Source organism: Misgurnus anguillicaudatus, chromosome 24, assembly GCF_027580225.2.
Source record: "Misgurnus anguillicaudatus chromosome 24, ASM2758022v2, whole genome shotgun sequence".
Lineage (NCBI taxonomy): Eukaryota > Metazoa > Chordata > Actinopteri > Cypriniformes > Cobitidae > Misgurnus > Misgurnus anguillicaudatus.
In genome coordinates this window covers 13776980-13803455 of record NC_073360.2, presented here as the reverse complement: position 1 = coordinate 13803455, position 26476 = coordinate 13776980, and the positions used below count along the sequence as shown (strand labels likewise).

At 36.0% G+C, this 26476-nt stretch overlaps 1 long non-coding RNA gene across 1 annotated transcript; it reads right to left on the bottom strand.

Annotated features, from left to right (window-relative positions):
* Positions 1-15461: 15461 nt before the first annotated feature.
* LOC129443252 (uncharacterized) lies at positions 15462-17157 on the bottom strand. The gene is made up of 2 exons (XR_008644129.2): positions 16182-17157; positions 15462-15673 (listed from the first exon to the last, which is right to left on the bottom strand). It is a non-coding gene; the product is annotated as an uncharacterized lncRNA (long non-coding RNA).
* Positions 17158-26476: the final 9319 nt, after the last annotated feature.

Genomic DNA, 26476 nt, shown 5'->3' with positions numbered 1-26476 from the left:
AATTGATAAAACCTTACATGAAAGATGTGTCTTTACTAGCTTTTCTATACTATTATATTCAGTAATCACCTGAAACGTATTAATATTGCCGTGTTTTCAGTATTACTCAAAGGTAACGCTTTTAGACCGTCTGAATCATCGCCTGTGTATGAGCGTATTTCTCATAGTGTGATACAAGTCAGAGTGAAAGTACAGTCAAATAAGCACCAGACCTCAATGAATATTGATCTTAACTGTTACTTTGAAAAAGTTTGATATGTGCCGCTTTCCTGACACTGTTAATATATTAATGTGATGTATGTTTCACGTTTAGTTAAAAAAAACCACACACACATTAGACATATGTTACTGTTTATTTTTTAGCCGTTCGGGTTTAGTCATGCATGTTTGCCTGATGTATTGGCTGTTTGTGTTCCCATAGCCATAGCTAAATATAACTAACTAGAAATGTCTGAAATTTTTTTTTCCAAAAATATTTATTCACACCTGTCCACAGTATCACGAAATGGTATTAATTAATATGTTAATATTTCTTTAATATTGTAGCAGATATACAGTAGCTACTGTGCAAAAGTCTTAGGCCACCACCACCAGACTCATTGTTTTAGAAGTTTTAATGTCCATCCATATTTATTTTTCAATCTATTTTATTAAGATACAAACAGAAAATACAGGAAATATGTAAAAAAAAATAATAAAAGAAATTTTCAGGACTAAATGTCTTCTTTAGGCATCGTCTGTGTTTAGTGTGACCTCTCTTGGCACTAAACACATCTTGGGCGTTTTTGGGCAGAATGAAGTAAAAAGACAACCTGATCTCACAAAATACTTGAAATAGTCACGCATTATTTTGCTCAGTTTTGTGTGACATTGTCACGTATTTCCACCATATTACGTGCCCCTGACACGACTTTCTTTTCCGTGACAGTTTCACGTATTGGTTACTCAACTGTTTTTCCTATTTTCTTACAATTGTCGCTTCAGTTTGGGGTTAGAACAACTTTCTGTTACATAAAATGACATCCTTACCCAAACCCAACTCTAACCCTAACGTCAGGCGACGATGGTGCTAAAAGCATACGATTTTTTTTTATAAACCAATACATTAAGTGACATCGTAACGCAAACACCAAATCTAACCCCAAACCGAAGCAACAATTGTTTAAAAATAGGAAAAACACTTGAGTAACCAATACGTGAAACTGTCACGGAAAAGAAAGTCGTGTCAGGGGCACGTAATATGGTGGAAATACGTGACAATGTCACGCAAAACTGAGCAAAATAATGCGTGACTATTTCACGTATTTTGTGAGATCAGGTAGTAAAAAGACTAATTTCTTTAAAATTAGAAATTAGGATTTAATTTTATTTAGGTGTAAGAGATCCTGCAGTTCACACCAGATGCGAGTTCAACGATTCGCCTCAAACGCGTCTTCGGCCAAGTTGAAAATATTCAACTCGAGTGAAAAATTCGCATGACACAAAGTTAAATCCCGCGAGTAATCAAGAGCGAGTAGCGCGATGCCCCGCGTTTGGTCGGTACATAGCATAAGACTTTTGCACAGTACTGTAGTTTTATAGAAATTTGCCATTTGCAAAAGACTAACCCATCAATACATTGCGTAAAACTAAAGACCACAAGTCTAGCAAAAGTCTACATTCCAGTGAAAATAGTCAAACTACCCTACTGAAAAATCCAGCTAAGACCAGCATAAGCTGGTGAGCTGGTTTTAGCTGGTCTCCAGCTTGATTTTAGCTAGTTTTGCTGGTGTAGGAGGTTTGCTGGTGTAGCAAGCTGGTCTAGCTGTGTTTTGGTCACTTTTTAAGCTGGTCTACCTGGACTTACCTGGTCAGGCTGGAAGCTGATCCACCAGCATGACCAGCTTTGTCAGGCTGGGAGGACCAGCGTAAACCATCTTAAACCAGCTAAAACCAGCTACCAGCTGGATTTTTCAGGGTAGAGCCATTTCAACGCCATTATACATTTTAAAGCCTGTCACAGGTCTCAAAAGAGTAAAGAAACATATTTTTTAAGGCCTGAGAAACAAACATTAAAATCTATATTCAGCTGTATTGTTCTAACTCCAACATTTTTCAAATTCCCCTCAGAAACCAAAATAATCAGTGAAACGAAAGAGCGGGTGCTTTATTTTTGATTTTAACTTCACCTCTTTGGCTTGGTGTGTAATATTGACATTGGAACAGGTTTTGTCATTACAGGTGCTTATAGTCACACGTTGTAACTGGCATGACTGGAAATCAGGTGGTAAAATTGTGATATTATTACCCACCCCTCCAGGTTAGCATACCCAGATCTGGACGTTGTTCTGGGCGAGGTCCTTCCTTGCCATGTGGCCTATGATTTTAGAAAGAAGGTCTACATTATGTTTGAAATGTTTTGTTAATGCTATATGTCACATTAAAAGTTCAAAGCAATTTTTTTTTATAAAAAACTGCAGCTGGAAGGATTTGCGCATTTGCACAGGGGCGTAAGACCGTTACTGGAAGTTACCGCACAGTACCACTTCAATACATCAAAGAGAACTTTATGTAGGAAAACAAGTGTAATATATATATTTTGTTTTTAATTGTGACCTTATTTACACAACAATATAAAGTTATAAAGAAGAACACTAATCATATATATGTATGTATACAGCTAGTGTAAATGCACATTTTAGTGGTGAATTGAAAAAAAAAAACACCTTACATTCAAAACCTCACAACAACGATTTCCATTCAAGCTTACAGGAGCACAGGTGTGCAGATGTGCTAAGAGGAAACAAATACCACAGCTCGTGCAGACGCAGGTCGTTCGTCTAGTTTACGAAAAGAAAAACGAAATATTTGTGCTTTTGTTAAATCCACCAGAATTTAAATAGACTAAGTATTAAAATTTAGACTAAAGATTTACTACAGCTTTAAGGTTAAAACCTCAATGTTGTTATGAACGGGTTTTTTTTTCACGTTGGCGCTCATAAAAGCAACAACTGCAGCGCGTCATCAATGGCACATTTTGTGGTTATATGTAACCCTACGCTGTGTTTGTGAATATAGGCGCTCAACTGAAGAAGATGTGAAAATTGAAGCCGAACATACAGTAGTTGCAGGAAATGACTCAATTACTTGTATTTGCATGCATCTTTTCCCTTGCAATACTGTTTATGAAAGAGTTCATGTAAACTGCTCCCACATGTTTATATATAAATATATAATCATATAGAATATATGAATTCTGTATATAGTCATATATTTATAAAACATTATTTATGTATAATTATATTAAAATAATGATATAATAATAATAAAAATATCAACAACAGCAATAATAATAGCAATTTTGTGATTGACCATAAAATCAAATTATGTCAAATATTTTCTTTTTATGATAATATTTGACTGTTGTCATTGACAACTAACATCCCACAATGTGTCAATTTTAATTTTTCTTGTACTTCATCTCAACTCAAATCAATACCTCACATCCATTAATTTAATACTATTTTTTTGGTACATGTCATGCATTTTGTGCAAAATAAACCCGTTCAATGTGATATATAGACCTCTCAGCCTGTGGTACTGATCCTGTGTCAGGTTTATTTGTGATAAGACCACTTGACTCTACTTTAGCCATCATATATTGTTTGATGATACAAAAACAGCATTGCTGGTCATCTCTTTTGCGAGACAAAGCTGCATTTTATTTAATTAGCATTTATTTAATCTGACACATGCTTCCTACATAGTCAACTGTGCAGGGCAGTCTCGGTTCGCTTTAAGCAAAATCCCACACGAGTCTTTACGCAACCTATAGGTTCCACCACACTCATGTTACCGTAAGGAACCAGGAAAGAAATGACGGGTGGCTGCCGCAGTATATCTCTGTATGTAAATTGGTTTGTGAAAGTTTGCGGTGCGACCAGCTGAAGGGCCTCGAAGCGGTTGTGATATACGTTCCCTGTTTTTGAACACACAGGGAATATCTGCATTTTCTTAAGCTATGAGTCATGCGGGGCACCTTTAACTCTTTAAACACTTCCTGGCAGTTGGACGAGGGGCAAACCCTGCCGGCGACAGATTATGAATCACGAAAATTGTCACAACGTAAAATTCACAGAGTGACATTTTTACCCTAAGCAGCGCAGATCAGGAAGTTTGCATGTCGGTAAGCGGGAATCCATTTCCTTTGATTGTAAATGCAAGGATCGGTTTATCTTGAATTTGCATATAGCGTTGATTTACTATTTGTGTTTATCTCATGTCTGCATTCTCCTGTAAAAATTCAGGTAACGGGGGATAAATTTACATTCATGAAAGCCACTTGGGGAGAAACAGCAGGAAGTGGAACTGCAGCTGTAGCGCCATCTAGAGATTAATACATATAACTGTTTCATATTAAGTGATACTTCACTCTGTGCAGTTGTGAAAAGAGAAAAAATAACCAATGTGGTTTGCTGGTCTTAGCTGGTTTCAGCTGGTTTTAGCTGGTCTAGCCTGGTTAAGTTGGTCATCAGTTGGTTAAAGTGGTCTTTACAAATACCCAAAACTCCTCTAAATCAGTAAACCCAATGTGATCAGTCTGACCAAGCAGGGGGCCTAGCTAAGATCAAAGTGTTTTGGGCATTTTAATTTGTATTCATTTCCAAAAATATTTAAAACAAAATGACTAAACAAATTCAGGCGTTCAAGGCCATAGGAAATAAAATAAAGTACAATAATGTGTACATTAAAAAAAATAATATAAATAAAAAATTAAGGGCTAGTTTCCCAGACAGTCTATAGTCCAAAATGCTTGTTTGTGTTGGGGTTATCTGAAATCAACTTGCACTGACATATCTTCAAATATATACATGCCATTGTTTCGTCTCAAGATGCAAACCAGTATGGTTTTTATAAGGTATGTTAAATGCAAAACTACGTAAATGTTCCAAGTCCTGAATCTAAACCGAGTCTGGGAAACCGCCTCTGTGAGCCCTTTGACAGCTCAGCTATATTTCCAAGCAGTATTACGCAAAATGGTTACATCTAAATATACATTTCTATGACAGATAGTAAAATTATGGGAAACTCGTATGGTGACCAGACTGTTACTCAATTCAATTTCAAAACATCACTATTAGATCAATGGCAAATACGCTATTAGAAAATTCAAAAATGTGTAGGCATTCTGTACATTTTGCATTTTTGCCCACTATGGTGAGATTTGTGAGAAACAGGATCCAGTATGGCATTGTTCTGTGGGATCGTTTGATTTCCCCAATCTGTTTTACCGTATCAGCAATTCTGCAGATATCTGTCATCACAGTTTAATGAATTTCTGTATGTTAAACCCACTTGAATATGATAGTATGATAGTCCTATTTAACATTCTATAGTTCACATAAAATATTTATTTTGTGTTTTACAGAATACATTTGTATGGGTTTGAAATAGCATAAGGGGAAGTATTTATATGGTTTCTAAATAAAATAATCCTATATAAAGCTTAATATTAACTGTAAGGCCATGTGAAAGATTGAAATCACTGAAACATAATCTCATTATTATTATTATATGGATTTCACAGACAGGGTCACATACAGTATATCCAGTAATGGATATTCATAACAAACCATGGCAGTTTTCGTGTTTTCTCTGGTTTTTCCAGTCACTGCACAGTGCAACTTTTAATCTCTATCTGCTCATAACTTCTGCTTACTGGGTCTGTAGCATCATCAGTGACGCAAAGTCACAAACCATCCAAGCCGTGGATGTGATGACATTTTACATTTTCATTTCAGCTTGTGTCGCAAGGAGCTGCGACGCATCTGCGCGCTGTCATTTACCATACATTCATGCCCACATTTACCAAACACTCATGCCCACAGCAGTTTACACAGAGTCTCTGTTTCTCTTTCCTCCATAACCAAATCAGCTAAACCATTGTAACGTTTTGTAAATGTCTACGCCTTCTCGTCTCTGATAAGCATGTTTAATTTTTAATGGTTATTGTTTGTGGCGTGGGTGATAGTGATTCATTTGGTAATCAGGAAGTTAAACCATAAATGACTTCTGCTGAATGCTTCCAATGTACAAAGCAATAGCCATGTTGGAAAACGTTAACCAGTAAATGAGATTTGATAATAGTCTTCCGTACCGCTGTGGTTTTAATGTTGTCAATCTGTGCTTGTTTATGTGAGTTCACCTGCATCCGTACACGAATGACGTGAGGGCGTGAAGCTATGCAGGGCTGATTTTCCAGGAAATAAGAGCAGATACATCACGTTTCATTGTGACTCACTCGTCCACTTTACTGCTATGAATTAGTCGTGTTGACTGCTGATCTAGATCTTTTTAAATACAAAATTAAGCTGGTATCTAAATTCAAGTTGACAGTCAGTATTTTCAACACTGTTACAGAGTTTAACGGTAACAGAATTTACACTGATTAAAACTTATTTGCTTAAAGCTTATTATTCAATTGTAATAATTGCGCAGGTTGATCTTAATTCCATTCGAATCGGCCATATCTGCAATTCGTAAAGTAAAAATTTCATCGCAAATGACCTACCATATTTCGCCGAACACAGAAGCCCTGTGATAATATCAATGGAAATCTGCATCTCTGTAATTTGACCAGGATTAGTTGAACAGTATATAATTTTTTAAAGTAACACCAAAGAGTTTTTTTACCTTAAAATAACGTTTCCAAAAAAGTTTCAGTCGTTCATCCGTTCGAAACAGGATGCAGCCCTCTATCGGCCAAAACCGCACTAAAGAAGTTTCCAACCGTTGGGTCACGGTCCTGTAGTTCGAGTGAAAACTACAAAAACTTGCTTTACGGCAGACCTACAATCCAATCAGAGCCAGCTATGCTGCAGTATTTACGACAGTGGTAATGAACAATTACGCTTCTAACCTGTAGGGGGAGCAAAGAGCAAAAACTCTTTAGTGTTGCTTTAAGGTTTTTGTTACCTATACGACTTTTATCTAGACATACAGAGACACATTCCTCCACATCCTCATTTTTATGGCTTTCCTTGTGCAACTTGAGGGGTTTGTAATACAGTATATTTTTACATCTTTTTACATATTTTTACGTCTAATCCTAGTCCATGTTTCATGATTAATATTCATAATGTGCAGAACTTTCATTGGATGAGATCTCTTTGTAGGCGGAGCTGTCAGCTGCGACATTGCAGAACTGTTTCTAAAATAAATCCTCTGACACTGGTTATGAAAAAAACTATGATTAACATGGAAAAGGTACTTTTTACCGCGTGTTGTTGTTGCGTTGCATGTTGTAAGGACACAGTGTGTTACACAAAGCCTTGACATCATATACAGAAGGTATCGCTAATCCTGTGTGAATGGGCCACACAAAATACAAAGGGGGGTGATTTATAAATCACACAAGGTTCCCTGATAGCTTTTACTAATCCAGTGTCATGATTTTCAGCTATATGAGACACTTTAATATAAAAATATTATTTTTATGGCCTGTAAAATCTTGTGATCCATGAGAATGACGACCGAATTATTAAAATAATAAAAATATGTGACGCTGCCTGCAGGGTTGCCAGGTATTCGCAGAAAAGGGGGTCATCCTTCTGTAAAAATTGTATGCCGGGGGTAAAATATCACATTATGGGGTCACTTCAACCCACTGATATATAAAACAGCATGCGGCAACAGTGTTGAAGTATAGCGCAATTCCATGTGAAACCCGCAGATTTGGCAACCCTGCCCACTTGTGAAAGTCATTTTTTGGTCATTTAATGTTTTTGTTTTACATAATTTGGTGAAAAATCACCTTGATACTGACTGAGGAAGACCATGTCAAAGATTTGATGAGTTTTGTTCTCACATATAACAAAATTACGCTTTTTATTGAATTAATATATAACAGTTTTGTTTAAAGCTTCACAAATAATAGTTTGACATCACACAATACCTGGAGGACAAGCTGCATCATTTCTGTTTAAGATCCCTGTCTTAGGCAAATCAGAGGCACTTGTAAATTCACAACAACTGCGTTTTGATCTGATGCGCTTTCACGTTACCTGATATGATCAATAGTAAAACTGAGGATTTAGTTGCCCATATCATTTAAATCCTAATTGCCTCTTAGATCAAGTGAATGAGGCAATGTTAGATAAGACAGGTATAAGGCATTGTATATAATGTTTTTATAGGAAAAGCCAGACTGTAGCTTTATGTGTTGTTTTATGGGCCTGTCTGGTAAAAGGACGCAGTACCAGAGCAAAGCTGTAGAGGACAGTAATGCTCTTTCTTTATTTCCTTTGGAAAAATGTTTGCATGTGAGAATTCCATTGCAGAAATATTCCACAGAAAGAAAGTTTCTTTTTTTTTGACTTGATGCAATTCAAGAATATTCACAGCCATACGGTACATGTATGCACATGTATATACTCTAGTATATGTCATACACTGCATGCTGGGTTGTATTTATTAATCCACGGCTGGATAAAATATGGACCCAACTGTTGGTTTTAATTAAACTAGAAAATGTCCATATTGGACTCAACCATGTGTTGAAACAACCCAGCATTTAATTTTTTACAGTCCAGCAGCACATAAAGAGCAGATGTTTCAAAGGAACAGCACATATTGAAAGCAATGACCTTCAAAATGAACTAATCATCCAGTTTTTGTTTTTAATTTACAAGGAAAAAAATCTCATCCACAGAATTTTAATGAGATTGTACCCCCCACTCCCCTATTTAAAGAGATCAACTAGCGTCAACTAAAGTATATGATTTCTAACCTAACTAAGGTCTGTACTAGTACTCAAAACCAGTCTCGACTGCATTTGTACTTGTTCTTGTCTTGATTTTAGACTAATAGGACTCGGATATCATTTCAGAACAATCAAAAACCAAAACTGTGGGGATTTTACTAAATTGCTGGTGGATGATTGCATCATGCAAAAAAAGGACTTGTGCAAGATCATATTTTTTCACAAATATGAGCATGATTGAAAATGTCATATAGACTTCATTAAAATAAACAAGAAGTTGATATTAAGTGATTTACATTTCAAGCACACATTTAAAAAAAATATTTGCTCTTTTTTAAATGCATATTTTGCTTAAAGATTTCTATAACGCTCATCTCTGCAGTTACTGTTATTTTAATTTTACTTTGAATGTTATGGATCTAGGTCAAGCCCTGCCTTGATTTTTGTCTCGGAGTATACAACAAAAGTAGTAAGAATTAAAAGCATGCTGGCCAGTTTCCACATTTCCAAATATTTAATAAAGTTATTTTGCACACCTTTAATACATTTGAAACATGTACAGCATGAAAACCTGGCGATTTGATGATTTCATGATGGATATTTCAGCTATGTGGACGATTCTGCAGCACACCTTGACTTATTGTCAGTTTGACAGCATTGCAGTGGAGGACTGTCCATCATCATGCAAAACATGCACATTTTACCATTCCCTCTGTCACAGTTGGCTTATCCTGTGAGTGTAATAAATAATAATATTATAATAGAAATATAGAATAAATAGATGCTTTATTGTAGTATTTTGTATAAAAATCCATCAAGTAGTATGTGTTCCTTCAACTTCTGGCTGTATTATTTCCTAAGGGTTTTGCAGAATGCAATTACAGTAAGCAAACAAACATAATTTGAGATGCATGCATGCAAATGATACGGCACTGTAAAAAAATTCAACATTTTTGTCAAATCAACATATATTTTATGTTACTTCAACTAAATTAAACAATTGAAACTTCTTTATATTATAAGTTAAACCAATAAGCCCCAAGAAGCAGTGGTAGACACGAAGCGGAGTGCCTAAAACCCCCTTAGCTGTTATAAAATGCACTGTAACCCCACTGCTTTGCGGGGCTTATTGCGTTTATAAAATGGTTACTTCATATGCATAACGTTAGCAGGATTTCATAACAAATAACACAAATAAGCTGTAATTATATTCGTACAAATATTACTCTTCCGCCAAACAAAGTAGGTTCCCCAGAATCAAGTGTGGCTGCAACACAGCGTAGTTCCCAACCAACACAGACGCAGCAAAGACACAATGAAAATATGATTTTAACTGTGGTGGTGTTTATTTTCATAAATCAACATTCATCAAATTTATATTAACATTTATATCGTGCAACTGTTGAAGTGATGATCAAATATGCGTGGAAGCATGCTTATCTCTTTCCCCGTCACCGTAAAAAAATAAGTTGCCACCCAGTTTTAGTTTAAAGGCTTCCAGAAAAATAATCTTCTTTAAATAAACATATAATACATCAAATGAAAGAACAGATGCTCTGCTTTAAAAAATAAAAAGTTTTATCCTACCTTCATTTGTTCTCTTATCACCTCTCAAATTTTGGATGCCGGTAATTCCATTTTTGTGAAGAACTTTTGTAAGAGATCAGATTCAAAGCCATCAAAACTTACACACAGTGTTTTTATTGTTGAGTGAATGCGTTGGGTGAGATCGCCACCCAGTGGATAATATCGGAAATACGAATTTAATTTATATACTCCTCAAGGGAGCATTTTCTCTTTATTGAGGAGATGACTCAACAATATTTATTGGCATTTATCTGAATATCGCCATTAATTGCAATTATAGACAAATTAAAAATATGATTAAAGACTGTGGTGTTTATTTTCATAAATCAGTACGCAGCAACAGTGGCGCAGTGATACTTATGTAATGCGATCTGAACCGTGGGGTTACCAGGGTATTTTATCACGGCTTAAAATGCATTTTAACCAATCAGAATGAAGAACCAGAATGGGCAGTTTTTTAAAAATCTTTTTTTAAGTCAAAACTCAAAATAGTAGGTTAAATTGACTTGCAAAACCAAGTTGTTTTAACTTCATGCTGTATTTTTTTACAGTGTCTGGTAGAAATGCATATGCCCTTTAGAAAAAATAGCATTGACATGGTGGGAAAGCTCTAGTTTTTCAATGCAGCATTAAAATGTGCTTTTATTTGAATTACACGAATAGCCAAATAGCCATTCATTAAAGTTGTACCAACATTTTAGCCAATTACACTGTTGGCCATATGCTGTGTAAATGATCAAATTATTCAGCTATTGAAAAATTAGTAAAGTTTATTTTATTATTAAATGTACACATGGTCAAGAAGCATGTCAAACAAGCAAACTAAAAGTAAAGGTGGTTCACAATGCCGTAGAAGAACCTTTTCTGTCTAAATGTCTCTTTTTAACATCTAAAGAACCTTTATTTTTCCCAAAAGGTTCTTTAAGGTAAAAAAAGTTTTTTTTCAGATCATACAAATGTATAAAAGAAATGGTTATTTAAAGAACCTTTGAATAAATGGTTCTTCTTTAAGAGTGTGTGTGTTATAGTGTGATTTAACTGTTGATGACGATTACAAAGTAATACAGAAAATCACACAATGAGTCAAATGCAGTTGAGATTTGAGAATGGTTTGTATGTGTCAGTGACCTACATGAGTGTACTGTATGTGTGAAATGTTTACAATGGAAGTTCTTTCACCTATAATGAAATCTTTCAAGAGCAGGTGTGCAGAACAAGGATAAAACATCAACAAATCACACTATTTTAGCCAGAAACATACTCAGCTTAAGTGCTCATTTGGAAACGCATCTGTTTTACCCGAGCAGCCGGTGCTTTTGGCATTTAAACTAGTTTAGGTTCTCTGAATCACTTCATCAATAAATTCAACAATGATGCCATTCAACATGTACAAGATCTGAATATTGCGGATGTTTTTGCGGTTTTGATTCATTCTTTGTGATAAAAAACCTCTGCACTCAACAGTGAGGATGATTCCATTAACACGGCTAATGAATGCATCCGATCTGGATGCCGAGGAAATGTTGAGGGTAAATTATTTCAACAAGAATCTCACAATGCAAATAAACAGGAAGGCATTGTGCGTGCTATTCAAACATTTGTGCTTTGCTGGGTGCTAAATATATGTATTTAGTTATGCATACCACAGCTTTTCCATATTTTGGATGATTGAAAGCTCTTAAAAACTAAACTTTCACTAAGGCTTATTTAGTGAGTACTATCACTTTAAAAGCCTTGACCTAATAGCAGTCTTGCTTCTGGATGTAGTTTATGATCTCGCCACTGCATTGAAAATATGAGAAGGTTTCAGCATACGCTCAAAGCTTGACCTGTATTTTGTTCTCAAAGGCTAATACTGCCATCTGTTGGCCATACAGTATGTTTGTAGGCTAATAGGATACAAATGGTATAAATAATTAATAAATAACATCATTTGAAATTATGCAAGCTCTCAAAAAGTGTAAACATAATAAATATAATGAAAAATTACAGGTCCCAACTGATAAGATACAATATTAATAATAATAATAATAACAATAATACTAATAATAATAATAATAATAACAATAATACTACTACTACTACTACTACTACTAATAATAATAATAAATAACAACAGTAATAAAATCATAATAATAATAATAATAATAATGATGATAAAAATATAATAACTATATTAATAATAATAATAATAATAATAATAATGATGATGATGATGATAATGATAATGATAATGATAATGATAATGATAATGATGATAATAATAATAATAATAATAATAATAATCATGGAGATTTACTACAGGCTACAAGTTGGCATTTAGGAAAATATAAAAATGATTCCTGAACTATTTCTGAAATAATAAAGTATTTATTCCGAGTGCAATTCTTGCAACCAAGGCCAATGTACAAAGGTGCACTGAAGGCCACTAAGACTATGGCCTTGTAAGTCTATAAAAGTGTTATGACCTTCGGTATTTCTTTCTTTTTTCTACATGCTTGCCATTGGAGAAACCCAAAGAATAATTTAATTCCTCAAGCTCTAGCTCAATGTTTACACGGTGAGGAAGAACTTATAGAATGAACTAATGTAGCCTCCTATAGAAATCTTATAGCCTGATGATTGCTGTGTGTGGCTGAATAATGCCAAGCTATATCAGTTCATGGGTTCAGCTACATCCAGTTCTGCAAAACATTTTGCTATCATGATGTTCGTATTTCAGAATAGTACTGCAGCTGCTTAATAGGTTTATTGTACGGAGACAAGATAAAGTCAAATGGCAGATCGCCAAATCGTAACATCATTTAGCCATACTGAGAGGCACAAAATTAATGTTTTGGAATTCACTTGAATTGAACACTTACACTACATTTTCAATAATAAATGGTGCTAAATAGCACTAAAAGTCGTTTATTATCTCATAATCACATGGGGACCACTTTAAAAAGGGCTTTTCATACTACGCTTGACTTGGGTTATATTTGTTGTAAACCCAACTTTTAATGCTGGGTAAAGGAGCGCTTCACACTTATAATTTAGAAGCGGGGTTATCCCAGAAATCAACATAGGGTTAATAAACAATGCCCCGAAGCACTGTTAGCACCACTGTTGCTTTCTGCAATTTTTCCAGAAACTTCTCTTTAAAAGACAATAAGTAGGATTTACCCCCATCTAGTGGTGAAATTGTATTTCGCATTCAAACGAACAGTGCTCTCTAGCGCCTCGCTTTTCCAAATGCGCGTTGCAACTAGCCATTATGTACTCACTGATCTCCTTGTCCGTTTCAGCTGGTTTACGTGTTCTGAACAAAAACGCGTTGTGGAAACACGTTGTCAGGCTAGTGCTTTTTGTCCCTCTCTGCTATTATAGTTTATCAGTATTGCGGACGAAATGAAAGCCTCCTTGGACTTACCCGTTAAAGGAACACGCCCACATTTTGGGAATTTAGCTTATTCATCTTATTCCCCAGAGTTAGATAAGTCCATACATACCTTTCTCATCTCCGTGCTGCTGTAACTCTGTCTGACGCAGCTCCCGTTAGCTTAGCATAGCACAAAGACTGAAAGTGAATGGCTCCAGCTAGCGTGCTGCTCTCAATGATGACAGAGTAATGCAAACATTTTCCTGTTTATGTGTTGTGATTTGTTTAGTCACATCGTGTACAAATACAAAGGTCATATGAGACACAGCCATCTTTTAACAGTACTGGGAACTATATCCTCAGAAGGCGAAGCACTGCTACTTGGGCGGAGTAATTTGCTTGCAGCACCTGAGAAGCCCCCTGGTGAGGAGCAGAGAGTTGTGCAAATCACTCCACCCAAGTGAAAGATGGCTGTGTATCATATGACCTTGTTATTTGTACACACTGTGACAATACAAATCACAATATTAAAATAGGAAAATGTTCGCGTTGTTTTGTCGCTTGTTGGGAGCGGTTTGCTGGCTGGAGCCGTTCACTTCCAGCCTTTGTGCTAAGCTAAGCTAGCGGGGGCTGCCAGAGTTACAGCATGCACGGGTATTAGAAGGGATGTATGGACTTATCTAACTCTGGGGTATACGGTGAATAAGCTTAATTCCCAAAATGTGGGCGTGTTCCTTTAAGTAAAGAGAAGAAATTCTAAGCTTACAAAGAAAAGTCAGATCACTGGCAGAGGTCATTTGACACCAATGAGGACATATTTATAAATAAAGACATTGATTTTGATTAATAAAACACTTAAAACCCTACTTATTGTCCCTTTAAGGTTGATGTGTTAAGGGGGTCGCACAGTGGACGAGAAGCGCCATGTCGCATCACATCTAGGACAACTCGGAGGTATTGTACACCGGAAGTGCACATTAAATAGCCCGAATTTAGTCAGATAGCGTCTACTTCACGATGCAAAATATATGTTAGCAGCCAATCTTAATCATTAACGATTTGGGACAAATATGATGTTATTTAGTGTTAAACTGTAGCGCTCTGTGGCGCGACACGGATTTGTCCAGAGTCACAGTGGTCAGCCGCCACAGCCTCCACCGGAGTGCGTACATTCATAGAAAATAATAATGTATTCTGTTTTTAGATTCATGGCGCAACACAGTGCTGTGCTTCTCGTCCAGTGTGCGACACCCTTTAGAAGCAGGAAAAATGGGCAAGCGTATAGGATCTGAGCAACTTTGACAAGGGCCAAATTGTGATGGCTAGACGACTGGGTCAAAGCATTTCCAGAACTGCAGCTCTTGTGAGGTGTTCCTGGTCTGCAGTCAGTACCTACACTGTAAAAAATAAATTGTTGGCTCAATGAATAATTTTTTAGTAACTAGTTCCACAGAAATTTTACGTTCACTCAATTTCTGTCTCCAAAGTGTTACCTGGATTGATGTTTTTTAGTTGGCCCAAATTTGACTCAAATATAAAAAAGTATGTTGGCTCAATTAGCTTTATAGTTCATTCAACTAAAATGTTTTAATCAGTTGAATCTTTAAAAACTTACAGCAAAGACTCTGTCAATTAAAATTTAAGCATTCACTCAATGTTTGATGTGTTACTTCAATTAATATTTATTATTTGGGATTTTTTAATAACATTTTTAAATTATTTATCAAATAATTTATGCTGGTGTTGTAAACAAAATAATTAACTTCAGTCACATAAAAACAAAAGCTTTTTATTCACTTATTCACTTATCATACAGACTGAACATACAGAATTAAGTCTTCTTTAAATAGAGGGCATAAAACAGTCCAAAAAGACTCCAAAGTCAGTCAGAACATCTCCAGGGCCATTTAGGAGAATTTCCTCAGCCAGTCCAAGCGGAGACTGTCTCGCTATGTCTCGGGTCTGCCTCTCACATTATCTGCGCTCTGGTTTGATAAACAGAGGAATATAAACACACACACACACACATACATAAATAACATGTTTAATATAATAAAGTTTGACGGTGAAAGACTTTAGTCCCTAAATAACGTTAATGTTAGGCCAAATTTCCCTCAGACATCACACATAATTAAACACTATTGGGCGGTTTTCTCGGACAGGGCTTTTCACTGACTAAAATAACTTACTGACATCTCTTAACATATGAGTGCTATTGTTTTGTCTCAAAATGCACGCCAGTATTGTATTATATAAGGTTTGTTTGTAGAAATGTCCCAATTATAATAAAGACCGAGTTCTAAACTCTGTCCGGTAAACCAACCCTATATCCAGGCTTTTTATCTTAACTAAAATAGCTCCACTTTACTTCGGTCACATAACATAACACACTTCTAATATATCTTTACAAAAATATCATTACAAAAACGTCGAGTATTTGCGTCTTTGCCAATTAATATATTCTAAAATTAACATTTAATTACAAACACTTACCTGACGTGAACTTGAGGAAACGGCTGACTTGTGTGCTTCCTTCTGTGAATCAGTAAGTGATTCCAGCTGTTGCGTGCGGATTGATTTCAGATGAAATGACCTGTGATCCAGATCCTTCCGAGTTAAAACATTTTAAATTCAAAATACACAGACGCACGCGCATACATACATACGCGCGAGCACGCGCGCGCACACACACGCACGCACACGGGTACACACACGGGTATATTTAGAAGTTTTAAGATTGTTATGATATTGGGACTATTTCTCCACTCGCTCCTTCAGCTCTAAAGTTCAGATTCGCAGGCAGTACGCAGCCCAGTTATAACAAATGTGAAAGATATGAAAGATCATTCAACAGCGATATCATTTAAGTGCAATCCTAGAATATGATTTAAAACATACCGGTAAACCTTTTATTATTAAGTATAAGAAATTAAAATGAATTAAATCGCATGTTTAAACGCCACAGAGATATCAGAGCCAGCAGTCGATTTCTGTTGGGCTTGCCGAGGCGAGGCTGCGCTGGGCGGGGTGTGAGGGCTTAAGTGTCTGTGATTTTCTGGAGCTTATCTGGAGCTCTTCTCCGTCCGAAAGTGTCCGAGCACATTTTTAAATAGACGCTATCTATATTAACCGACCGCATATTTAAACTTTAAGCACATACATTCACGCCTGAACAACTCTTACAATTAAATTTTGTTACCAAATAACAGTAATATTATGAGCATTTTGTTGTCAGGAAACATAGCTGTCATAAGTCCACATATTGACCAGATTTGTCTTAATTAGTTCAGTCAACATAGCCATTCTGAATGTTGACTGAATTTGAAAATAACCATTCACTTAATGTTTTAAACACAGATTTATCTAGACTTAAAGTAATGTGTCTACTCAACTAAACCCAAACAAGAAAATTGGTTTAACTTATATTTTTTTTGCCCTTCCAACATTTCATTAATTGGATTTTTTACAGTGTATCAAAAGTGGTGCAAAGAAGGAAAAGCAGTGAACCGGCAACAGGGTCATGGGCGACCAAGAAGTCTCATTGATGCACGTGGGGAGCAAAGGCTGGCCTGTGTGATCCAATACAATTGCTTACATGATAGTATATCAAAAATTACCAAAATTACAATTCAAGGTTTTTTTGGATAGAAGTGGGTTACCCTTAGCCTGGTTAGCCAGACCTACATCAAGATGTAAGGTCTGGCAACTCTTCACACAAACGGCTCAATGCAAGGGGCGGGATATAAGGTTGTCCCTCAAAATGCCTCTGTACGCAATAGGATAGCGCTATGACCAATCAGAGCAACGAAGAAGGTGACGTATGAGTCCCCTGCGTTTCCCCACCAGTGGAGCTAATTAGTATATCAAACTTTTACCGTAACCAGTCGGCAAAACTCCAAACACATCTTTCTTGCTTAAAAAGGACTTCAGTAGGGCAATTTGCTCTTCTCTCAAAGAAAAACATAAGTCTAAGTCCTCCAGAGTTGCGGCCAAAGCCGATTCAAAAGAAAGCTGTTCGCCAGCAGCAGCAGCCATTCTTTGTTTTCAAGTAGGAACCGTCGCAGGCAGCTCTGTCGTCATCATGTTAAGCCCGCCCCACAGACGCTACACACGATGTGATTGGCCTGACCAAATTTTGGTTTTTGCAGCTGTTAAGTGTATTGTGAGTGCCTAGACTAAACCCTGGCAGCAAATATATTTTGCGGCCGCTAGGGTGCGTCTAGATTTCTAGGCTAGGTTACCCTTATGCTACGCACACACTAAACGTTACTCGCTCTAGACAAAGAACTTATATTGTACAAAATATATTTCACACCTAGTGGAGTTGGTAACTAATAAAAATAATAAATAAGTAAAGTAGCATTAAATAGAATTACATAATAAAGCAAGAAAAAAACTACCTCAAATGTGTATCTATTTAATGATTGGATTCCACAACTGATAACAACAACAACACAACACATACATAAAAGACAATAGAGCATTTACTGTAGGTGTTTGGTGTGTATGCCCCATTAGTCAGACTATATTGGGTCTATATTTAACCTTCACGATGAAATGACAGTTGCCCTACAAAGCCAAAGCGCAGTAACTACGCATTTGGTCAAAATTGAGTTAGGGGTTGAAATGGGCTTTGTGAGATCTGTTGTGTCTTGTGACAAAGTCTCCTGGTTCAATTTTGTCCCAATTTTGTGTGCCAAAATTGCAGTAACATGTTTGACTGGCTGGTGTAAAAAAACTTTAAAGGGCATTTTTCTCGATTTCAGTGTTTGAATAGTTACTGCACTTAGCGTTTGGAGGTCAGTATAGCTTGTTGGGGCATTGCAACCAGGGACATAAGAAACCAAAGTTTTTTTTTTAAATGCTCTTCTATGTTTAAAAAAAGTGCATGTGCATGTACTGTAATAATGTTTTTTTTATATATTAGTAATATAATTATTTCAACATAAATATTAAGACACAAGATGGTGCAAAAAAATACACTGTGCACAGTATGAATGACCTGCACAAGTTTAAAGGAATATTCCATTTTCTTAAAAGAAAAATCCAGATAATTTACTTTTTCTCATTTTAATGGACTTTAATAGAGCCCAACATTTAATACTTAACTCAACACTTAACAGTTTTTTTCAACGGAGTTTCAAAGGACTATAAACGATCCCAAAAGAGGCATAAGGGTCTTATCTAGCGAAACGATTGTCATTTTTGACAAGAAAAATAGAAACTATCCACTTTTAAACCACAACTTCTCGTCTAAATCGGGTCGTGATGCGCCAGCGTGACCCCAATACGATATGACGTCAAGAGGTCACAGAGGACGAACGTGAAACTCCGCCCCAGTGTTTACAAATGTGTTGAAAGAGGACCGTTCCTACGTTGTTGTATGTCAAATGATACTATTTAATGTCTTTGTGTCAGTTTATTGTTTACAATGGTCCGCAAATTTGCGTTTTATATATGTAACACGTGACCTCCCACGTCACTACGCATTTACGTTAGGTTGCACTGGACCGGACATAGACGAAAAGTTGTGGTTTAAAAGAGCATATTTTTTATTTTTCTTGTCAAAGATGACAATCGTTTCGCTAGATAAGACACTTATGCCTCGTTTGGGATCGTTTATAGACCTTTGAAACTCTGTTGAAAAAAACTGTTAAGTGTTGAGTTAAGTATTAAATGTTGGGCTCTATTAAAGTCCATTAAAATGAGAAAAATCCTGCAATGTTTTCCTCAAAAAAACATAATTTCTTCTCGACTGAACAAAGAAAGACATCAACATTTTGGATGACATGGTGATGAGTAAATTATCTGGATTTTTCTTTTAAGAAAATGGAATATTCCTTTAAATCTGAACAGAGTTTCACTGCTCCCAATGACTGTTGAACCTCTGCCTTTGGACAACTGAGTTTTCTTTATTTGGGTTTATGTAATCTTGTTATGTTATTCTAGGAAGGTCCCAATGTTCTGAGAGCAACATGTTTTATTTGCTTATATTGTGTACATAGTTGCAATGTTTGCAATACCCAATATCTGTTTCTGTTTCAACACAATGTGGATATAAAACCGTGGAGGTAACTGGACTCCAGAGATCGCAGAAGCCTGAAGATTTATCTAAATACCATGTGGCAAGTTATAACCAATACTTTATAGCCTTGATTCACATATTTCTGGTTATTTTACAAATAATAGTTCTTTCATCAACCTTAATGAGCAAAACCTCACGCATCCCACAGCACTGCCTGTGAAAGCGTGCAGACGTCCACAGGCATGGTGGGTGACTTTTGGCAATGGCTTCATCCATCTGTGAAGGGGTATGCAAGCAGGGAGCCCACTGTTGAGATTCTTCTCTGGCAAACACGTTTCTGGGTCTCCCTCCGAACAGATGGACTTCCTAGGAAACTTAGACGCCTTTCAACACCATCCATCTCTATAACAACCATGCGAACCAATCAAAAGTGCTAATTTACACCCACCATAACACTTGGAAAGCCAAGCAACCATTACAGAATTTCTACCATTAATATTTGAGTCTTGAAAGGGAGTATGGCTAATGTCAGGGTGTTCTCACTGTACACTCGTAAAGCAGATACACAAGGAAAAATAGGCTGCATATCAGTCTGAGGCAAATGTACCGTGGCCTGGAAAGGCAAAAATAAATTACAATGGTAAATTAGTTATTTACAAGATTAAAAACAAATTTACAATTTTTTTTAACAAATGTACAAGTTTTTTTAACAAATTTACAATTTTTTTTAAACAAATGTACAAGTTTTTTTTTTTACTAATTTACAAGTTTTTTAAACAAATTTACAAGAAGTGAACAAATTTACAATGAGTGAACAAATTTACAAGTTTTTTTAACAAATTTACAATGAGCGAACAAAAGTACAAGTTTTTTAACAAATTTACAAGTGTTTAAACAAATTTACACTGAGCGAACAAAATTACAAGTTTTAAAACAAATTTAAGTTTTTTACGGAAAGGGTAGGTACATTACGCTGACGTCATGCATCTGAGCCTCTGATGGGAAGAAACCCGGAAGTATCACCGTGAATCTCATGAGAGTTGCGAATGCGATGTTGTGTATTAGGCTGTACATCCTTAACGGAAAGAGAGTGATAATCGATTCCCGAGTGACTCAAATGGATATTGGACCTTATTTTCAGGTAAGTAAAATAGTTTAAGTTAGCTAACGCTAGCTTTCCAAGTTGCACACTTTTTGGATGGCAGTTATCAAAATAATTCACTGACTTTCTCATTATATTACAGACAACAGGAATGGGGGCTCCAAACTTTTTAATAAGTACTGCATTGTTCGTTCGCTTCCGGTGTTACATAGACTGACATGGGGCAGCGTGACGAGTTTGTTTACATGGTGCTGTAAGCTCCAACCCAGGAGGACACTACAGATGAATCAAGGGTGCGTTAACTTGTTCGATGATATGATCTGAATAATTTTTAAAAGGTTAGGATTTTATACTTCCGGGTTTCTTCCCACCGGAGGCTCGGATGCGTGACATCAGCGTATTGTGCCTATCCTTTCCGTAAAAAACGTAAATTTGTTTTAAAACTTGTAATTTTATTTACTCATTGTAAATTTGTAAAAAACTTGTTATTTTGTTCCCTCATTGTAAATTTGTTTAAACACTTGTAAATTTGTTCACTCATTGTAAATTTGTTAAAAACTTGTTAATTTGTTTAAAAAACGTGTACATTTGTTCACTCATTGTAAATTTGTTAATAAACTTGTACATTTATTCACTCATTGTAAATTTATTCACTCATTGTAAATTTGTTAAAAAACTTGTAAATTTGTTAAAAAAACTTGTAAATAAGTAATTTACCATTGTAATTTATTTTTGCACCCCGAGGCCACCGTACAAATGACACACCCATTATCAACCACCTCAATTAAAATGGCTATGAAAGAATCAGTTTTGGACAGCAAGAAAGAGATCAACCTATACAGACAACAAATAAATCTGGATTTCCTTGTCAAGACTATCTGATTAACAGGTCTTTGTTGTCTTGTCCAATGAGCAAAATTGCTCATAGTTTGCTCTTTCACAGCTCAGGGTATTCGATTGACTTTCATGTAGGTATCAATCAACCTAGTCTCAGATGTTTATCCTTAATTTAGCCTTGGAGAAATAAAAAAATAAAAACAAATGTTAATATTGAAATCTGTAGACTCTGCAAATCTGAACTCAATTGCTGAGACCTCAGTCTGAGCTCTGATAATGACATTTGTGAGACTTCTGGGACTTTTTCTTAAAATAAACATCTGAGGTGCAGAAGACTTAAAATAATAGTTTACACAGAATATTATAGACAGAAATAAAAAATAGGTTCTTGCTTGTCTTGTGACTCTGTCATATGGCGACTAGTTAGGAGACTCGCAAGGACATTTACTGAAATAACTTCAAATTTGCTTGTCTAAAAGATGATGGACATATGTTTCTCAGATTGCTTCGAGTAGCCTAAATCATGGGATAATTTTAATATTTGGCTGGAGTATCCATATAAGGTGAGTAAATTATGGGCAAATGTAATTTTTGGGTGAACTATTCTTTTAAGCAGAACATTTTTGTTTTTTTATTTAATCTCATTGATGTCTACGAGAAATGGCTGAATATTAAAGACATCTCATCAGTGAGTTTATATTTCCTAGACAAAATCTAATTTGTGTTGTGACAAACAAAGACAACAGGGGGTGAGTTAATAAAGCCAGACTTTTATATACTGTATGGGGTGAACTATTCCTTTTAATTAAAAGCCTATTAAAATAAAACCTTATTTTCAGCATGACCACCAGCTCTTCTGGACTGGTTTATGACTGGGTCTTTAATCAAACCTCAATTATTCCAGACCGAATGACAGGAAGTGATCATTTTCATAATGTTCCTAATTACAAGAGTCCATATAAACCAAATGACCCCATAAAAAAAAAAAAAAAAAAAAAAATCTTAACCAAACCAATTCTTTCAATAATCAGTCAGTCCCTCCAACCATATGTAATAATATTCCCCATCCCAAAGGTCACACGCATGACATAACACAATCACTGAGCAGTCCATCAATAGATGTTAATGAGCCATTTAATATCAAGAAACTCCCTCTGAATTGAAAACTATGGTCTCGTATGTCTCATAAAGAGGGATACTGGAAAGTACAGCCATGATATTACACTGGGATTGTAATCACCAGGGCCAGGACTGGCTTAATCTTGTGTGACTTACACAAAATGAGGTATTGAAGTGGACACAAGTAGATGTGCCGCTTGCTTGGGTTTTATTGCTATTCAATCAGACCTCCAAGAAATACTGTTTCAAAGATTATTAGACTGTAATCTTGGCAAAACCGCTCCATTTCTAATGAAATCAGCATATGAATGTGTATTCAGTGCCACTCTGGACTTTATGCTAAAGCTTACAACAGACTTCAGTCAGGGTGGACGGCATATTTAAGTTCTACAAGTATACAAGTTTTATTAGTCTGCATTCATTTCTATTATTTCACGACTCGATGATTGGCCAGTCGTGACATTTGCAGGTTTGTTATTCTTAGATAATAACCCCTCAAAACGAATAATACCCTGTAGCCGGATGCTGTAAATCAGTTTAACAGGTACAGTTTAATATTTCACAAAAACTAAATATAAAAATGTATTTTAATAACATATATGACATTAAATATTTTTCTCTGTGTGAAGGCAAAACCTATTCAATGTGTTGAACTCTTGTACTTAAAGGATTAGTCAATTTTCTCAAAAAAAAAAAAAAAAAAAAAATCCAGATAATTTACTCACCACCATGTCATCCAAAATGTTGATGTCTTTCTTTGTTCAGTCGAGAAAAAATTATGTTTTTTGAGGAAAACATTCCAGGATTTTTCTCATTTTAATGGACTTTAATGGACCCCAACACATAACAGTTTTAATGCAGTTTAAAATTTCAGCTTCAACACAGCTTCGGAGGACTCTAAATGATCCCAAACGAGGCATGGCGGTCTTATCTAGCGAAACGATTGTCATTTTTGACAAGAAAAATAAAAAATATGCACTTTTAATCCACAACAAGCGTGGAAAGGTCACGTGTTACATATAAAACGCACATTTGCGGACCATTTTAAACAATAAACTGACACAAAGACATTAATTAGTATCATTCAACATACAACATGTCAGAAGGGTCCTCTTTCTCCACACTTGTAAACGCTGGGGTGTAGTTTCGCATACGTCATCCGTGACCTCTTGACATGATGACGTATTACGTGATCGGTCGCGCTGGGGCGCCACATGACCGGAGATAGCCGAGAAGTTGTGGTTTAAAAGTGCATATTTTTTATTTTTCTTGTCAAAAATCATCATTTTGCTAGATAAGACCCTTATGCCTCATTTGGGATCGTTTAGAGTCCTTTGAAACTGCAATTTAATACTGCATTATGTGTTGGGGTCCATTAAAGTCCATTCAAATGAGAAAAACCCTGGCATGTTTTCCTTAAAAAACATCATTTCTTCTCGACTGAACAAAGAAAGACATCAACATTTTGGATGACATGGTGTTTTTTTTTTAAGAAAATGGACTAATCTTTTAATGTTTCGACTGACAAAACATTAAACATGCGTCTCTGAAACATTTTCAGTGGATCAAAACTTTCTAAAAAACAGCTGTAAAAGCAATAATCTGTAACTAATAAAACTATTGACATGAGGTTGTTCAATTGGTTTGTAGTGTCTCAGGGCCAAATTCAATTTAGTGTCTACCCTTCATTGGGATCATTGCAAACTTCTAGTGCAAGGTTGCTGTTGTAACCTCTGATGGGTGTTCACATGGCATTTTAATGACTTTAGTACTGCCTATAGGCACGCCAAAGATAATGCTGTCCTCCAGATCAAATTTACAACTGAAAAGTAAAGTCAGACACCTCACAAGAGCCCTGGCTGCTATGCAATAAAGTTGTAAGGCAGATGAGCGCTCGCAGTAAATGTCTTTGTTTGAACTGGAAGTAGAGGAACTAATGTATTAAAATCCATCCATTTGTGAATGGTAATTGCATAAGAAAGGTTTGCCTCTTCTAATTTGACCCCTTGGCTAATCCGTGTGCTGCTCTGAATAGCAGAGATGTCCATTAGCTTTCATCTGTGACCTCTCTTAGCATTTGGAGTGGGAATTTACTGAGACTGAATCATAAATGCTGTCTGTTTTTTTCCCCTAATGTTTACATCTTGTGTCGGCCCACCTTCTCCTACATTTAGACCTTTTAGTGCTTTGAGGAAGACGAAAGTAGAGAAAGTAAAGCATTAGAGACAGCACCTAAGAGAGGCTGAATGTCCTCCTCCCTGTTCATTGTGCAATAAATCACTGTGTATCATATGGCCTTCACTGTGAGTGATAGGAATGCTATAAATGGCTCTACTCTGCAGGACATTTTAATGGCACTTTTTACATTTACATTTACATGTGTCTTCCTGGCAGATGCTTTCTTACAGTAGTGATATGTTAGAAAGAGCTTGTGGCGGTTACTCTTGCGGGCTGCATGAGGTGCAAATCAAATGCTTTATTATGGACTCATCTATTGCTTATGTGAATTACGTTTCTTATAAATGCTTTACAAAATCATTCAATTTAGATAATTCTAACTCTTTTCCTTTTAAATAAAATACACCTATTCCAACTTTGAACGCCTGATATGGCCTTACGTGATTCCATTATGGTTACATATTGCCACGAGGTTGCCCGCTGTATGATACTATTAATGAAAAAGTTGTTTTAAAAACTTCTTTACAATGAAGAGAGAAAATATGATATGGTGCCGTGTACAAAATACAAAATAGACCTCGGTGTGTCATGTGACCTTTTATTGCATTTGACTAAGAATAAATTAATAAGGTGCCAAAATGAAATTTTTTTAAAAAGCTGTCACTGGAATTAGACACTGTAGATACGGCATCTACCAGCAGACGCTTACCAGCCAATCATAAGCCTTAAAGGTACACTATGTAATATTTGCATTAAAATATCCCAAAAACTATTAGCACAATGTTATATTTTTTAATTTGTGTGCCTCCGGTATCCCACGTATTAAACAATGTTTGAATCCCTTCATAGGGTCGCTTGTCTATGGTGTCATATCTGGTTTATCCATGTTTTTTGTTGTTGCTCCCATAGAAACCATAGGTGTGTTTGACTTTATGTGGCATTATACAATCTGCCTAGTATTAAGAGTATCACAAGTCAATTTGATGTCATAGGCTGATCTATTTGTTTTTGATCTACGATTTGTCCTGTCCGATCAATTCCTATCAACATTGAAGGTGAAGACTACAACTCCCATCCTTCCACGCTCTTTCACGGCATTATCAAGATGTGGCCGTTGTTGTTGTTTAGGAACCTCTAGTGGCAAAAATTACATAAATTATTGTGCCTTTAGTCTTATGATGTACTGTAAACATTTTGCACAACATTAAAAGCTTTGTTGACACTTGAAGATATATTTGTAATGACACAATAAAGTGGAGGAGGCAAGCGCAGACGATCAACACAGATTTATTAATAATGATGGTAAATATAATGAAACAACAGAGTGAATGACTGAGTCCAGGATGTTGGCAATGGTGATCGAAGGTCTACGGTGGCGTGAAGAGTGTTGAAATCGTGAAGTCGGTGATGAGTGTGATGATGGCCAGTGGATAGAACCAGGAACAAACCAAACACTCACACGGAGACGACAACACGAACACAAATCCAACACGACGACGAGAGACGATAATCCAAGTGATTGCAGCA